Source organism: Trachypithecus francoisi, unplaced genomic scaffold, assembly GCF_009764315.1.
Source record: "Trachypithecus francoisi isolate TF-2019V2 unplaced genomic scaffold, Tfra_2.0 Lachesis_group4, whole genome shotgun sequence".
Taxonomy (NCBI): Eukaryota; Metazoa; Chordata; class Mammalia; order Primates; family Cercopithecidae; genus Trachypithecus; species Trachypithecus francoisi.
In genome coordinates this window covers 152,278,621-152,283,734 of record NW_022681469.1, presented here as the reverse complement: position 1 = coordinate 152,283,734, position 5,114 = coordinate 152,278,621, and the positions used below count along the sequence as shown (strand labels likewise).

The following is a 5,114-nucleotide window of genomic DNA, read 5'->3' as shown; positions in this document are numbered from 1 at the left end:
TAGCAGTGGTCAGACATGGAAATGGTGGGGAGACAAAAATATACATGTGAAATAAAACTCAGTATTTTAATAAAGTTTAAAAAAAAGAAAAGAAAAGAAAATCAAACACCGTGTGTTCTCACTCATGGGTGGGAATTGAACAATGAGAACACTTGGACACAGGGTGGGGAATGCCACACACTGGGACCTGTCGTAGGGTTGGGGGAGCGGGGAGGGATAGTATTAGGAGATATACCTAATGTAAATGACAAGTTAACAGGTGCAGCACACCAACATGGCACATGTATACATATGTAACAAATCTGCATGCTGTGCACATGTACCCTAGAACTTAAAGTATAATAATAATAAATAAATTATGTAATCATATTAGAATTTGAATTTTGTTTGACTATTTTTAATTTTAATAAATTAGTACAACAAATTGTTTTATGCATTTATGCAAATCTTTACATTTTAAGACACTACAAATCTGCACTAATTCAGAGTGATGTATTTATACCACTTTGGGCTTAAGTTTGGAAATGCTGTAGTGTATTTATAATACTTAAGGATGGTTTGAATGATCACGTGATAAAACAAGATTTTTTTTTTCATGTTTCCAGAAATCTCTTTTATTTCTTTAGATATATAAAACACTGTTCTTTTATATTCTCTCTGATAATTCCAGTATCTGTATCTACAGTGTACGTGTTGTTTCTGCTGGGTCTCATAGTGTATTGTTGTCTTGTGATGTTTATGAATTTTAAAACGGGAGATCTCATTTTCTTTTCTTTTGTTTCTTTCTTTCTCTTTCTCTCTTTCTTTTCTTTCTTTCTTCCTTCCCTCCCGCCCGCCCTCCCTCCCTCCCTTCCTTCCTTCTTTCTTTTCCTGTAGAGATGCGGTTTCTCACTATGTTGCTCAGGCTGCTCTCAAACTCCTGGCCTCAAGTGCTGGGATTCCAGGCGTGAGCCACCGCGGTCGGTGGAGATAGTCATTTTCCTTGGAACTTGATCAACACAAAATCCTGAGGCCTCCTGTGGTTGTTTCCTCTCCGGCAGATTCTCAACCAAGGACACTTCTGCCCACAGGGACACATTTTGACATCCCGAGACAGTTCTGAGTGTCACAACTGTGTGTGCACGCACTTGTATGTACCTGTGCATGCTACTGGCACCTCGTGGATAGTGACCAGGGATGCTGCTCATATCGTGGAAGGAGACTGACCCACCCAGCATCACTAGGGCGGGCTCCAGGGAGGGTCTGCATGTGCCTCTGCCAGCCACCTAGACCGTGCCAGTCGGGAGCCACTTTAAATTCTCCCCTGGTAGTCTGCAGGGCCACGCACTAGCCTGATTGCAAACTGTAAACTTGGAGGACCTATATTTTTTTCACCTTGCATGGAACACCAAGGCTGAGAGACAGTTTTTCCAGAGGTGCCAGCCTGTCTCACATTTCCTTTTTAGCTGCGGGGTCCAGCTCTACATGGGCGGTCTCTCGATGAAGTTACCCCAGGACAGACACTGTTCTGTCTTCTGCTTCCAGTCCTGTAAAGAGGCCAGGATCCCCCAGGCCATGGCAGGCACCCTCAAAGGCAGACGTGGGGAGGCCCTGGTGGGCAGACCCCAGCCTGCTGATGGGGGGCCTTCTCCCCGGCTGCCGCTGGCCCACCCACTGCACTGCAGTCTACCCGGTGCTGGGGCTGTGGGGCACGGGCCTTCAGGACCCGCTCCTTTTCCCACCCAGGAGGTCCAGGCCTGGCATCCTTATGTCTCTGGAAAGCCCACTCCCATCCTCAGGGTAGGAGGGCAGCTGCACGCTGGGCTGTCTTTGGCCTGTCCTAGAACACCCCTGCAGCCTGGGTGCAGCAGGGAATGCGGCTCTGTGGGGTTCCTGTGGGCAGGTTAGCATGGAGCTGGGTTCCAGAAAGGAGTTGCTGCGCTGCCTGCCAGGACCCCTCCTCTGAGACAGGGGTGCCTTGTGGAACAGTGCACCAAAGTGCTCTGGGCACGAGGGGTCCCTGCGCCCCCCACACACTGACCCTGCATCGGGGTCCGTGCACCCCCCATACACTGACTCCTCATCAGGGTCCCTGCGCCCAACACACACTGACCCTGCATCGGGGGCTCTGTGCCCCACACACACTGACCCTACATTAGGGGCCCTGGGCTGCAGAATCCACCCATGACGTTGCCGTGCCCCTGGCTCTGGTGGCACTGGGTTCCTCCACGCTGGGCTGAGCATGGGGCCCCCACCAGTGCGTATCCCAGAACCAGCGGGAGTGGGCCTGGGCAGGGGGGCAGGGAGTGACACCAAAGGTGACCTGCCCCAGCCTCCTCCTGTACCGTGGGGGTTCTCCTTTTCCTTGGCTGAGGGAAGTGGCCTCTCCCCAAAGAAACCTGGGTTCAGGCTGGGAGTGGGAGGAAAGGGGGATGAGTAGGACCCCAGACCCTGGGAATCCTGAGTGGGGGGTGACAGACTCTCCCTATGACGTGCCTGGGAACTGTCTGGAGGTCCAGGTTGATCCCCCTCCTAGGGACAGGGCCCTCCTGGGGAGCCAGGCTCACAGGTTGTTTTGTGGGACTCAAGGTGGGGCAGACACGTTGAGTCCCACAGGATGAGGAAGGCCATCACCTGGCCAGAATGAGGAAGGCCATCACCCTGGGGTCTGCAGGAGGCACACGCAGGCCAAGCTCTAGTCTACCTGGCTCCGCGATCCGCTGCAGCCAGTCTCTCAAGCTTGGCCGAGACCTGAAATCCGACCGCCATCCCTGGGGCTCCCGTGCCAGGCGGGCATCCCCTGCTTAGAGGTCATCCCCACCCCCTCCATCTGCTCCCGTCCGGGCGACAGCCGCTTTGTCCTGGTACCCTGGTTGAGGTCGGGGGAAGCTGCCCTTGGACCCGCAGGTCTCGGGCGCCTGGCGCCCTCTGCAGGCCTTTGTCGGAAGTGCAGCCTGGCGCGAGCAGTTCTTTTCCCTGGCGATGGGACCCCAGGGCAGGCAGCATCGCTGGAAGCCAGGGCAGCCAGAGATCTGGTAACTCGTGGAGGGGTCCCCCACTGTCCACTGACAGCGGCAGTAGTAGCTGCGGACTATGCGGACTCAAGAGAGCCCCAGCCCATGTCAGCACCTGAGGCCAAAACCGAGTCAAGGGCTCGGTGTCCGGTCAGCCGGGGACAGGCCTGGGGAACCAGGATGGCAAGGCGGACAGGAAGGCGCCGACTCCTGGACTGCCTGGGCCTGCTGGGGGTCTCCAGCCAGAGAGGTTGGGTGCGACAAGGCGCCCGCCCTCGAAGGGCTGAGTGCCAGGCCGGCCCTGGGGGCCCACTCAGTCCACACCTGCAAGATGAAGGTGGAGTACAGAGACTTCGCGTCCTGCTGGCTCAGGGCACCGGCCTCAAACAGCTGCTTAATGAGCACCTACTTCTCCTGCTCCAGCTGCGTGATGCGCTCACTCTTCTCGGTCACCTCCTGGGTGAGGAGTCGGTTCCGCTCCTTCAGCATGAGGATGATCTGCTGCTGCCATCCCGGAGACAAGGTGGACGTCAGGGCAGAGCAGGCGGCCCGGAGGAGGACGTGGGCAGGGCCTGGCTGGCCCAGGCTGCAGCCAGCAGCTCCCCCCGCCACCGGGCCACCTCCTCTACCTTGGGCAGTAGCCGTCCCAGTGGGCGAGGGCTCCCCACAGCCCCAACGTCGGCGCTGGCTCTGCTCTGGCCCAGGCGGCACTGGCACTCCTGCAGTCGTTGCAGCTGCTGCTGGTGCCAATTGCGGCCCGGCACCATCATCTCCAAACCCTGTGGCAGCATCTCCCTCTCCTCCTCCAGCTCCTACATCTGCGTCAGCAGGCCGCAGTCCACGCCGCTGGTGATGGTGTGCCTCCGACGTTCCCCTCGGGCACGGGGGGGGGGGGGGGGGCAGCCGGGCATCCCCTGAATCCGCCTCCAAGGCCCTGCAGGCCGCTGCACCTGCGTCCGCGCCCTGGCTCGGTTCCAGCGACTGGCTCTGGGACCGCTGGGGCTCGGCTGGGCAGGGCGGCGCCTTGGCGGGGGCGTACAGCTGCTCCAGGCTGCGGGCCGGGCCTCTGGGACCTGTCAGAGGGGCGCGAACGCCCAGGGACAGGGGCTTTCTCTCCAGGACCGTCAGCAGATCGTCAGCCGGTACAAACAGCAGGCGCTGGGGCGGCTGGTCTCCGGGCCCGGCCCGGGCGCTCGTGGGGTCCCGGGTGCGGCAATCGGCTTTCAGCAGCGAGGTGCGCAGGCCGGCAACGAAGCGCTGGAAGGTCAGGCAGCAGCTGACTGGGGCCACCTGACTCAGGCCTTTCAGCACCCCGCTAGGCAGCCCTCGCGCTTCGGCACCCTGCCAGCAGGACTGGATCTCTCGCAGGTGCACGCAGCCGTGCCGCCGGTGGTCCAGGATGTCTAACAGGGTGAGCAGGCTCTGCAGGAAGGCGCGCGGCAGCCCATCCGTGCTGCGCGCGGGCTAGGCGGGAGACACGCAGCCCCGCTAGGCCGTCGCGGCCCGGGCCATGGGCTCCCGGCCTGGGTCCCCTAGACCACCCGCATGAGTCCCCGCCTGACCCCACCGCGGGGCCAGCCCTGCGCACTCCCAAGACTTTCAGTATACTTCGCATTAAGAAGATTTTAGTAGATGACCTTAATAAAATTAAGTTTAATCCTATTATACTAATTGCTAATAGGGAGGTTTGTTTGTTTGGTTTTGCTACCACAAAACTATCTGAAAAGAACATCTTCTGCTATGTGTCTTATATAATTTTTATAGGATACATGAAACGTTGCATGCATGAATGTGATACTCAGCATGATATCAGAGTGATGTGATATGACAGCCATTCAATGCCTTATTTTTTTTTTCCAAAATACTTCTGGTGATTGCTTTTTCCATTAGCACAAAATCTACTTAAGTTCAGTTCTACAAACACCCATGATTCATTTTTATATATGTGTCACAGTTCTGGGTAGTGAAAACTAAATGAAGGAATGCAAAAAGTGAAAACTGCGTACTAAAGAAGTGTGTCCTGAGGGCCTGCTCAACATGGCAGAATAGGAACAGCTCCAGCCTCCAGCTCTCAGCGTGAGGGACACAGAAGATGGGTGATTTCTGCATTTTCTTTTTTTT

The 5,114-nt window shown here is 56.5% G+C and overlaps 1 pseudogene; it reads right to left on the bottom strand.

Annotated features, from left to right (window-relative positions):
* Window positions 1-3,125: 3,125 nt before the first annotated feature.
* Window positions 3,126-4,505, bottom strand: LOC117072260 (annotated as a pseudogene).
* Between the last annotated feature and the right edge of the window lie 609 nt (window positions 4,506-5,114).